Consider the following 13429-nt stretch of genomic DNA (forward strand, 5'->3'; position numbering starts at 1 on the left):
TAGACCGTGTGTGTGTGTGTGTGTTAAAGACTTCTGATAAAATTAGCATTATTTTTTTCTTTATTGTAATCCAAAGTCGTGATCAACATTAAATGTTTGTTACATCTAGAAATAATAGGATCCAACTGTTGTAATGTGAATGGATGTGATTCCAGTGCCAAAAAAAAGTGATTAAGTATTGCAACTTTATGGTCTAAAAGTTACTTCTCTTTATTTTGGAACAATCTTTTCATTGCTTGAATAATTGATAAGAAAATTTAGCCTGTGGAAATTTGTTTCATTTAAAAAGTGTGGTTCTCTGACATATCATAGCCCATGAGATTTTCAGAATGCAAGAAAATAGCACTTTATCAGAGTTTTAAAAATTAAGTTCTCAAAATGATTTTTACAAAGAAATCAGATTTATTCTGATTGCTTCATCGATGCAACTAACCTTTGTACAATTTTTAACAAGTATAAGATAATTATTGCTAGCAAATATACTGACATTAGATATATAATATCATAAAATGTTCTTTTTGTTTTTAATCATACTTCCAAAATTTGGTAGGATGTCTTAAAATTCTTACATTAGTCACATCATTCTATTATTTGTAAGTTATATACATCTTGAGATTGGTTAACGCTCTTGTGCATGAATTTTTATATTCATTTATAAAAAATTATAATGATGATACAGTACCATTTAATCTTACAGTATTACCAAATTCATTAATTTTGCTAAATTTGTGCCCTGTATATGTTAAAAATGATTTTTATGTGTCCTCATATGAGGCCCTTATGCATGAGAGGGTTAAGTACATTCAGACACGAAACCTATTCTTAGATTCATTTATGAATATCCAAAAGATAAGTATGAAATGTAATTATTATTTTTTTTTTATGCAAATCTCACCCATGAAAGCTTGTAAACCTATTATACATTAGTACAGTAGGTGGACTAAAGATATCTTTAAGATAGTTTAAAGGTTATAGAGTATTATGAAAACATATAATTAAGTTATTAAATGATAACATTATTTATTTTGCAGATGCCTACACAAATATGTTGGCATCTGCAAATGAAATATTTATACATTTCATAGAAATAAGTTTAATATACAAGTAAATAAGTTTGATTATTTGATATGTGTTTAAGTCCATATCATTCTGAAAATATATGTTTTATCCCACTCCCACCCCCAATCCTATCTTTTTTTTTTGCATTAGATCCAATGCCCTGTTAGAGTGGCAAACAATATTTGGTTATGATAGACCAGTTAATCCTATCTCCATATTCTGCTCTCTGTCGATGCATGCATTCTCTGGCTAGCTTGTATGTTTACAGGGATAAAGCCAGTCTCACACAGACAGAGATAACCAGTTTTTTTTGTGGAGGAAAAACCCTGTCACCTCTGTTTAAGACAAGTTAACTAAACTTTAGCTGTAAAGTCTTTATAAATGTTTCCTGCATCCAAGACAGTATTTGAATTCTGGTCTTTCCAGCTAAAGAATTTGTTGTTGTTGTTGGCTGTATTATGAAGATGCATATCTGTTTTTATGTATATTCTAAAATCATAGAATATAGAAATCACTTATATGGCATTTCAACTTTAGGTTTAAAAAAATACTTCATGTTATCTAAGATAATTAAAGGCAAGTTAATTACTATTAAGATGAAAAGTATGTTTTTACAGGTAACAATGTATGATAACTAAATTATCAAAAAAATTTTATATGGCTGCTGAAAATACTCATCCTGTAAAGTTTATTCCCCCCCCCATGATTACTTTTAGTGTTTACTAGAGAACGTTGGCAACTAGCATGCCCATGCAAGAAATTTTTAAAATGTTATTATTGATTTTTTTAATGTAAGATTTTTTTTCAACTGCATTGTGTTTTGACCAGTTTGTGACATGGGTCATTTTTAATTACTCCAGTTACCAAATGGAAATGAGCATAAAACTTGTCCAGTCAATATCTGTTTTCTTTAAAACTGCCTTTTCATCTTTTAATTAACTTTGCTGATTTTGTGTGTGTATATATTTGTGTGTGGGAGGGGGAGGATTTAATCACTTACACATCATGCAGAAGAGAGGATGAGGCAATAAAAAAAAATAGGCAGAGTGGGAATGGAAGGAAGAACTTTCAATAAATTTAAAACTGTTTTTTTATGACCCATTAGTCTGTGCTATTCAATTACAGCATCAGTAGTTCTACTTATTATCTTTGCATATATAACTACTAATATACTGTATATTTTTTTTCCACTTTGAGTTCAGAAACTTAATAACTTGAATGACAAAGAAAAATAGTATATAATAATAATTATGTTGAATGAAAAATTATGTTTATGTACAGTATTGAGGTCTGTGATGTTAAAGAAGTTCAACGATGAGAAAAGTAGAGGAAAGATGTTATTATCCCAACACACCTCTGTGGAATCAAGATTCATTGCAGGGTATGGACCCTAAATGCCACAAAACCTGCCATACCACATCTTAAATTCATTCATATCCTCATGCTCAAGACATTCTCTTGGTAATACATTCCAGTCACTCACTATTCTCCAGGCAAAAAACCCACTCTCACAATTCTTATTCAATTTCTATTGGTGAATTCTCATTCTTATTTCTCCCATCTCTTTGAAAAATCCTTCTGATATCCATCTGGTAAACTGCTCTGAATAATTTATCCATCTTGATAATTTTATTCCCCTCCTTGGTTTACTCTGCACCTACACTTCCTCATCCAACTCTCATAATTTATATTCTACATTTCTGAAAATATCTTAGTCCTATTTCTGCATCCCTTTCGAGATTTTCATATCATCATGCAAATAAGACAAGGTGCTAAGTGCAAGGTTAGTCTAGATATGGTCTGTTCATGGCCTTGATAAAGTAATCAGTCACCTTTTTTTATCTGCCATGTCCTTCTCCTCCTCATAATATCATAACTGCAAGACCCTTGCTTGCTCCACTTCTTCCAGCCCAACACACAGTCTTACATCTTATAATTCCAACACATCATTATTCCCAACTGAGTTGGAAATAATGTTGCATTTGTTGTTTAGATATTAGAAAAATTTATTAAGGACTCAGCAGCAGCCTTTCTTTTGATTTTTGAAGGACTGGTCTTTTCTAGTCTGTTCTATAGTTCATTAGAGAATGCTCAACTGACTTAGTTTAATTCAGATACATTCTTTATGTTCACCTGATGGAAACTGTTTTTGGGACTTCCTATTCCTGTTCCTCTGCTGTCAAGTCCCTTGCAGAGGCATAAGTTTATACTGCAGACTGGAAGAATACTGTCTGTCAGATTAAATTAAAGTCGAGCCAAGAAACTTCCTAATGAACTGCTAAAAATAACTTCAACAACAGTGATTCTATTTGTATCCATAAAAAGTGATCAATACATTTATATTTTACAACTCTGTTTTCTGCATCAACATTGTTTTCTTCTTAGTTTGTAAGTGCAGTAACCATTTTATACTGCATCTATTTTAGCTTATTTTATGCTGTACGATTTTTTGGCGTTATGGTTAGTTTCCCAAAGACAGTAGCTGATCACTAATGGATCAACTACCGTCTAATATTTGATTTTTCTAATGTATTTAATTAAATTAATAATACCAAGAAATTATATTCCTATTTTAATCCTTTATCCAAGTATAAGCAAACAAAGTTTGTGCGTGAAGTATCTACATGACTGGGCTACTTGTATACAGAGACTAATGACTTCACATTAATTGCCTTAGTGTCCCATAATGCAAAGCTTACATCCTTTCAAATGTGTATAATATTATGCATAATGGGATGAGCCACTACCTAGACTGGTTTTGATCTTTATTGAGGTCTCATCAGTGGGAGCTGGACCCAGAAGAGATGCTAAGGTTGAAGTAATGCAGAAGCCATATATTTCCCATATACAAGTAGTGAAAAGGGGGGTAACACCTTATTATTAAAATACTCTGGATTAGAGCTAGTTGTTGAAAGATTTTTCATGTTTGCTTATACATTACATTAATAAAAGACTTTTATTTTTCTAATAGTACTCTGGTGCTAATTGCTAATTCAATGTAAAATCTCTTTTGATTTTTAAATTATCAGAAAATACATTATCCAGAAAAAATATATATCCATTAAGACAGAGCCTTTCATGTGTAAAGTCAAAGACTAGATGCTTCCCATTCAGCAATAATGTGCAGTACTTTACATGGTGTTTGAAGTTCTAATTAGTGCTGCTTAAATAAAAAGACATTGTCAAAAGTGGCAGAACTTACCTTCCTAAAGGTAATGTCAAATCAGATCTGAAGTCTACAAATGCAATCCTCGATACTGCATAGTGAATATTTTTCTTTTGCTCTGGTGTGTGTGTGTCTGTTTTTTTTTTAATTTATTTTTTTGAAAATCAAAAACACTTACAATAAAGTAAATTATTTCAGCAATCCCTGGAATTCACAAGGCATGCTTTTTAATGCACTTGAAACAACAAACTAGTTTTTTTATTATTATGGCATGCAATTTCACTATCTCAAAAAAGATATGTGTATACTGGAATGCCTCACTTTAAACAGTTAATGTATCCTGTGTAAACACCATGATAATAGAATATAATAAGCAATTAAAAAAATTACAACTTATCCATGTGCTTTCAAAACCTTTAATAAATTTCTTTTTTTAAAATACATTTATTTTTATCAATTTTACTACCACAATGTTTTTAAATATTTAAAAATAATAAAATTTATTTAATAGAAAATTATGAGAAATATTTGAACAAGATACTTTTGCACTGACTTTTGTCTCATTTTCTTTGTGTACATCTCACAATCATAACTCAGAGCTTTGTTTACATTCCAGCAGACTTGCATACTGCAATCAAGATTATGGTCATTATCCATTAGTTGTTGTTTGAAAGTTTCAATAACTCGAAACAGTGATTCAATTTCTTTTAAACTTATGGTCTTCATTAGTACATTTTATATAATTTTCAGGAATATATCATCACAATCAATTTGTTTTTCATATATATACATACACTGTTCATCAATGTTAATGAGTTCATTATCACTCAGTTTTTCTGAATGCAGGTTTAATAATTTCCGAACACTTACTAAATGAACAAGTGTTCACACTATTGCCTCATTCAGTGCAGTAGTACTTTCTAATCGCCACACTCATATTTGTTAATTAATTCAAGTTTTTGCTCTGAAGTGATTACCTTGCTGCTTTTTATCATTGGCACTTGTTATTTCACTCTTCCTTTTATCCATAGTCAATGTTGGAAGATAATTTCTTAATATAAAAATATTTATATAAGTCAGTAAACAATTAGTCAACACATGCTTATTTAATGGTGGCTCGAATCACAATGCATACCACAGTCACATCGCATATGTACAATACATACATTCACACTTTGTTATGAAGGCACGTGCATCAATTGAAATTATGAACCAACTCTCGGCAAAAACACCATGACTTAATTCAAAACAGGGCTGTGCCTCCGCATGTTTTTGCTTCAAGCAGGAATTCATTTGATGGTATATTATGTCTCTTTCACATAGGACAGGTACAATTTTCTGTTTTAAAAATACCATGTATCTGGCATGATAGTTTGAATGTTTTCATTTAAATTTTATTTGTAAAATTATTATTTTAAGTTGTCATAATTATATAGAAAATCTCAAATACAGTTCTAACTTCAAGTTATATGTATATAAATCTTTATTTGCTTTATAAAAATTATTTGGTTTCTGCACCCACTGACTGCATTATAAACAGCTATTACCATGCACTTTCTGCAACTGAAAATTTGAAAGAGGATGTTAAGACAAATGTATTTAGTTAGCTACTGTGCTTGGCACAACAATAAAACTGTTTTGCTTGCCTGTATGCAATATAGTGTCTGTAGGGGAGATGTTTTTCATTATGAAAGGTACTTTTCATTCCAGTTCCATTAACTGTTGATAAATATATTACATAGATGTTAATTGTCTCTGTACTGTATTTAGTGATTTGATTAAGCTACCCTCACCTAAAGGTCAATGTTCCTGACTACTAGTATGAATGGAACGGAATGTGTTAAGTGAATTTTTACTTTGTGTTAAATAAATTTAGTATCAATTTATTAACTATGTTAATTCAAAAATCTTATTATTCGAAACAAGTTTTTTGTTTTAATTGTAAAATTTTGTTTTAACTGTAAATTTTAATTGTAAAACAAGGGATTCCTACATTTGTTTGAAATTGTGTTAAATGAAATCAGATTTCCTTACTGGAATGCCTCCATAACATACTTGAAAGGATCTGGGTTCGAATCCTATCTAGAATATCAGAAACCTTTATGACAATTTTTTTCAGCTGAAGGTGAGTTAGCTGGTCTCATATGAAATTATTAGTTTTTCCTTCCAGAAAAAAACTTGTACATTTTATCCTGCCTCATGCAATTAACAGACGTAGCATACTGACCTCATAGCCTTAGCTGCTTCAACCATAATTTCAATGGTTGAAGAGAGGAAGAGGGAATTATTTTTTGATTACATACTCCCTGTTGGAACTATTTGTAGATGTATTCTTCCTGACTTTTGGTGCTTATTGCTGGAGGGCATTGGTCTTATATTGGCCTTATATATTGATGTTCTTTTTATTGTTTTTTAATTTTAAATTTTTTATTTTTTTATAGAATGGTTTAATCGTCTGTTAAATACAAACTGTTTAATAATTTTGCTGTAGAGGAGGAGACTGATGTTGTCCATTTTCTTTGAGTAAAATTTTTTATTTGAGCTCTCTTCTTTAGTAGTGAAGGGGGGGTTTTACAAATTTTTGTAATGAAGCTTTGAATCATTGATATCATAAACAAAAAGCCAACTTACTTTTCATAGAACTTGACTTTATACTAATAAACAGCCACTATTTTATTAAGAAGGAAAAAAATCTCTTTCTTCAAACTAAGTACAGTATAGCACTTCACTGTTTTATTTACAGTCATTTCATAAAAGAGAGCAATTATTAATCATTGCTACCAAATATTTTGACCTACCATTCATTTAGAATTTTGTAAATTCTTATTTTCTTTCATAAATAGAAAACTTTAGGTGTTTCATATTTGTTGAGGCTTATACAAAATTATATTATGTTATTTAAATATAAAGAGCCAATAGGCTTCATTTCGGTAATATAAACATTATTTAAATTAAGGGGATATTAAATCCCACATTGTTTTAAAACTGAATAAGAAACTCAAAGATTGAAATCAGAGAGTTTCATGCCGAATATAGTATAATAAACTATAAAAGTATGGCGACTACTAGCGTGAGCTAATGCAAGTAGTCCAAGTACGTAATGCAAACTCAGGCAACTCGCAGCAAAGGGGGTGAAGTTCTGATCGCTATTCTTGGTATTTTCCATAATGTAAAACACATTTCCTAGGTTTTATTTGGTTTTAAAACAATGTGGGATTTAATATCCCCTTAATTTAAATAATATTATGTTATATTAATTATTGTATAACATATTAAATATATTATTGATATAAATACATAATTGATAGGGCATCTTACCTGTTATTACAACTTATTTCTGCTAATGACTGCTGGTTAATTGTATATCTTAGTAGCCGTAATGTTAGATGAAAATCTATACAAGATCTTTGTGTATTTTATTCCTTTGCTATATTTTTAATCTGAGAGAGAAATGACTAAACTAGTGTGTGTGTGTGTGTGTGTGTGTGTGTGTGTGTGTGTGTGTGTGTGTGCACACCAGTGGCGCACTCAGGATTTAATCTTGGGGGGGGCGAGTTGAGTAGACAATTTGAGAATAGATGCTATGCATTGCATACGACCTATGACTGAGCATCTGTAGTGATCGCCAATACATGATACCCATGATCCCTGGCCCAGCTCTGGCAAACAAAGTATCATCCGGGCACTACTTCGTTCGCCTTGTGATTCCCAAGAGCCAGAGGGTATTCCCACCTTATGTGACCGCTAATTCATAAGTAGTATAGAAATAGAAGACACGACACAACATAAATAAAAAATTAAAAAAAGAATTTTAATTAGGAAAAGAATTTTGGAAAATTTTCTAGTCTTTTTAACCTTTTGGGGGGGCCAGGGCTCCTTGGGTGTGCACCCATGTACACATGCTGTGTACATTCACTGCAAAAATAAATACAAATGATGTTAGTAACTATGAATTCTTTGTTATGAAAGCTTAAAAAAATATACTCTTTGTTTTTATTTTATATACTATATCTTATAATTTCATCTTATAGATATTAGGATATTACATTCTAGCTGTTGTTTTTAATGGAAAAAATGCATGTATAAATATGTGTGGTATCTATATATAAATGTTTCAGAGAGTGCTTTAGATATAAATGTTTCAGAGAGTGCTTTAGATTTGCTTGTAACAATCATGGTGTAAAGCTCATGTGAACTTTTTGATCATAGTTCCATATTTGATGTTCTCTTCTGATTTGTAATAATGCAAGTGTAGAGTAGAAACAAAGCCGCAAATTTTTATTTTATTGATTTTATGCAACACATATAATATCAAGTTTCAAAAATTCATAACTCGTAGATGAAACAAATACATATTTTTTAAACTAAGATTTCACAATTTTATATAATTTACATTTATTATACTTAAGAATAAATTAATTATAAATTCTTAATTATTATTCTTATTACTTCATTAGAAGTTAAAAATTTATTATGGAAGACTAAAACTGTTTTTCCATATCATTATCATGTCTGGCTTTAAATGCATTTCATGTCTGCCTTATCCATTCTAGAAATGCCTTTTTTTCCCCTTAACCTATTTTGCAAAAATAAGCAAGCAATTTAGGTCTTTTGTTATCCTTAATTCTGCATGTTATTACCTATGTTCACCATCCTATCTGTCTGAATCTCCCTCATCAGTGTGTATACTATTGCTTGCAGGTGTGGCCAGATTACATAATCATATTTTGCTGGCTTTCAAAAGACATCTTTAATAACAGTGTGGAAATAAGGCTTTTTTTAATACTATCAAAGTCAACAAAAGTGAATAAGTTTCTAATATACAGTTTATTGTTGTCGCATACCAAATTACTATGAAAGATGGTGTCTCCACTCAGTTGCTACTAAGAGATATGACTCTGATCTCATCATGAACAAATCTTGTTTACACAAACAAACCTTATCTTCTCTCTCTCTGTCTCTGTTAATTGATTGCTAATTGCTACAGGCTTTTGATAACTGAACAGCAACCACATGCACAAACCTCAAATAGTACAAAAATATAGTGGTACGTGCAAAAAAAAAATCATTTAGCAGTTATAATGACAATTACATTTTGCCATATATGCTATATGTAGTTCTCTTGTTGAGGTAATTATGCCTGTTGACAATTTTTTTTTTTTTTAAAACCAAATACATATGTAAATATTATGTTATAGACAATCTTTTACACTAGCTCTCAGCACCGAAACATATGGCGAGGACCATATCTAGCCTGTAAGCTGTAATTTCTACCCCCCCACACGCACTGCATTATATTCATTTCATATACTCATTCTTTCAAATAATGTCAAATCATATTTATTATCTACATGGAAAAGTATCTGTGAAAGAATTAAAGATATCTTTAAATCTTAAACATATATATATATAAGTTAGTTAATCTTAATCCCTTCTCTCTTTTCAACCACTTTAGATTTGTACTTGTTTTTGTGAATGTACAGTAATCTCTCAATTTGATCACATTGGGAAATTGATTTGCTGGTCAGTTAATTGAGCATGCAGTTAACTGAAGACATGGTTCATATAATAGTGTTCCAAGAGTTAGATGACTTTGCTATTCCGTTAGCATGTCATTCGTCATGTTAATTGATGGTTTGGTTATGTGAAGGGATAATTGAGAGATCACCATAATAGTAATGATTAATATCATTAACATGTTGTGAATATCATTTTGCTGAATTCTTTGTTCATTAGCAGCTGTAGTTCTGCATTCCCAATTTTGTATTTTTTTTTCCTTTTAAACATTTGCAATGAATGTAAAATAGAAATTAGTAGCAGTGTAAAGAATGCTACAGTTGCTTTGTATTTTCCTCTAAAACTGCCATTTGTGTCCTTATCATGAAGGCTAGAAAGTCTCACAGTTTCAAGATCCCAAACATAAAAATTGTTAAGTATAAGCTTATAATTATCATCTCTTATTGTATATATATTTCACCTTCATGTTTATAGGTTAATTTTTATTAAATGTAGTTCTTAACCACCTTACCGGCCATTAAAGATCAAATACGCATCCTCAAAAGCTTCGTACCCATCATCAGTTTCAATGTAATATGAATGGTATTACAATTTTAATATGCACTTCGCATCCATAGTAATATGGATGTATATATATATGTACGTCCTGGCCGGTAGCATGGTTAAAGAAATTTTGATAATGATCACAGTGTCACATAATTTCGATGTATAAATATGCTAAGAGGAACTCGTTGTTTTTAATTTAATTTTTTTTCTTTTTTTGCTTTGCTTTTCTTTCATGTGTATGAGTTCCTTTTTTATTGAATATGCCTTCTTAAATGATTAATTTGATTATAATAATACTGCAAATATGATCATTCCTATGCTGCTTTTTAGTGAACATACGGCAAATGTTCCTGTTTGTTCACAAATAATCTTGAAAGTAAGTTCATGCCTACTTGAATCATACTATGATTCTATCCTTTAATTATATGTATATCTCTTCTAGACAGATGCCACATCAATGTACTGTGTTTGGTATTTTCGGTAACGAGTGATCTCCATTTTCACATAGTGAACTCATAACTTATAACTTTAAGTTTTTGTATTATTCATGTTTACTGTCGAATCATTGTTTTTATACAGTATTTTATAATTATGAACTTTAATGTAAATTCTTAACATTAGCAATTTTAGATTATTTTATTCTTTCTTGCTTTTGAAAATTATTTTCCATGGTATATATATCTTTCTTCTTGATAAACTGCAAAGTAATAAATCCCATGAAAATATCAGTAATAAACTAAAAATGAGAAATTTTTTATAGTTAGAATTAATTCAGTGCCTCCTGCATCAAAAGCCATAAAATATTATATTCATTTATCTTTTGTGAACAATTCGAATTAGCATTTTATACACTATTGAAAAAATTTTGATACTGGTTATCATAGAATGCTGAAGTTCAGGAGGGGCAATTAAGAATATCAAAGAGATCATTCAAAATCAAACTGTGTGTGATGACATGGTTCGAAAAAGAAAAATAATAAACTAAAATGGAAAAAAAAAGAAAAAACTATTTTCACAATGAAGGTTGTAAATATGGTTGTGTCCATATGTAACTTGGACCTTTCCCTTATTGCCACAATTGTCCACTACAAAATATAGTTCTAAAGCTGGACTTCTGAACTGCCGTGTATATATAGAGAATCCTTGTTTGAAATAGAGTATGTTGTACATATTTCCTAAGGTTTATACTAGGCAACACTAACTCATATTTTGTAAATTAGGATGTCATTAATGTCTTCTATCACACCGCCCCATTTGATTATCATAGTCGTAAGAACTGCATCATTCATTTTGTGTGCAAATAACTGTACATATGATTATTATGTAAAGCACAGAGATAAGAACTGTGCCCATAATAATAACTGTTCATGTAATTAGAAAATCTTAGCCCTAGTTACTGTCATTATCCTAGATAATTAACATGTTTTTGTTGTAATTGTTATAAAAATGTGGAGGTTTTAAAAGGTGGTAAATTTTCTACAATTCAGGTAAAATAAAGATATTTTCATTTTTCATTTGTTTTTATTTACTTTTCTTTACTGAAGTCACTCATTTGAAAATTCTAAACAGAACTGACAATTAATTAACCATACAGATGTAGATTAAACTTTCAGTTCACTGAAATTGAAATGATGTCAAGTATAAAATAACTGATATAATATTTCATCCATATGGACAGATGGGTGGTTAGCTATACTGTAAATTAGGTTTTACCACCTAAACATCTTTTAATCCAACATGCTTATGAATGTGATGCGATTAAACTTTTTTTGTTGGGAGGGTTTAAATTTAAATATAGTAGTTAACTATGTTGAATTTTTTCTTGACAATTATTCATAAGACTATTACACTTTTTTTATATATAATCTTATATATTCCCTGAGGATGCCAATAGAAAAAAATTGGCGAAACATGGAGGATAAAAATAAAGCTACTTGACAAAGATTATATATAAAAAAGTGTAATAGTCTTATAGTAGTTAACATTTGAAGTAAAGGGGAGTTGTAAATGGGATGCTTTTGATTCACATGTCAAATAAAATGGAAAAAATGGTGATGAAATAGTTTAACCCTTGATTCCTCATTTGGGATCATGGTAACCCTAGATAATGCTGGCAACTATTCATAAATGGAACTGAATTAGGAGCAGCAAGAAAAAAAAAGCTGTGATATATAAAAAAAATACAAAACTGTAAATTGGCTGCAGCACTTTGTCACATAGGCATAAAGAAAATTAAAAAAAAAAAATTGTAAAAATTGAACAGTTGCAAACATCTTCCAGATATGTCAACATGCTGAAAGATACATGGTGTTAATGAGACGGCCTTAAGGGAGTGGACTTATTATGTTTGTATACTTCCTAATGTAAGGGGCAGCAGAAATAAGAGAGCTAAGTTTGTTGCATTGATTAATTTATGCACAAAGGTAATTGATGTTGCAAAACTTGGTTGTCTGATATCCCATTGTGTTGTTTGAAAGGAGAGAAGGTTAGCACTCCCTTCAATAAGGGCAGACCAGCCTCTGGGTCTAATGCATATAAGGTTAAGGCGCTGTTGCTTACTTTGCAGCACTTAACCAATTTTTGCCGGCCTGGTTGGCTGAGTGGTAGTGTATCCACTCTCTAGCTAAAAGGCTGAGGCTTGAATCCCACTGTGGGCATGGATATTAGTGATTGTCTGTGGAAATACTAGTGGTGGTGGAGGACGGTAGATGGTGTTGGTGTAGTTGTGGTTAGTTGATTGAGTTGTGGACACAGCTGTAGAGTAGGTGCTCTCCCTCGATGAGTCTGTGGACTCCCTGGAGGTGTCATGTAATAATAATATAATAAAAAAAAACATGATGGAAAGTGAAAACGGGGGGGGTGGGGCATGTGTATGTGTGTGCCATTAATGACAGCAGAGGAATTGTGTTCACTAAGAGTGAAAGCTGAAAATGGTAATACATGTGAAGATTTTGAATCTGTTTAGTGTTAGATCGAAATTAATAGAACAGTATATCTAATAGGATGTCCAGGAAATGTAGAGCATGGTGATTATAAAATGATGTTTATGCAGATTGATTGGGCATGTAGAAAGGTGATTTTAATGGAAATCTTAATTATATAGGAATGTGGACTGGAATTAGGAGACAGTGTTTGAGTACA

General features: G+C 30.8%; 1 non-coding gene across 1 annotated transcript; it reads left to right on the plus strand.

Annotated features, from left to right (window-relative positions):
- The first annotated feature begins 12751 nt into the window (after nt 1-12751).
- LOC150102241 (U6atac minor spliceosomal RNA) lies at nt 12752-12870 on the plus strand. Its single transcript, XR_016548972.1, has one exon. It is a non-coding gene; the product is annotated as a U6atac minor spliceosomal RNA (small nuclear RNA).
- Nucleotides 12871-13429: the final 559 nt, after the last annotated feature.

This window comes from Typopeltis vanoorti, chromosome 10 (assembly GCF_054136105.1).
Source record: "Typopeltis vanoorti isolate ZY-2024b chromosome 10, IOZ_Tvanoo_1.0, whole genome shotgun sequence".
In the NCBI taxonomy this organism is placed as follows: domain Eukaryota; kingdom Metazoa; phylum Arthropoda; class Arachnida; order Uropygi; family Thelyphonidae; genus Typopeltis; species Typopeltis vanoorti.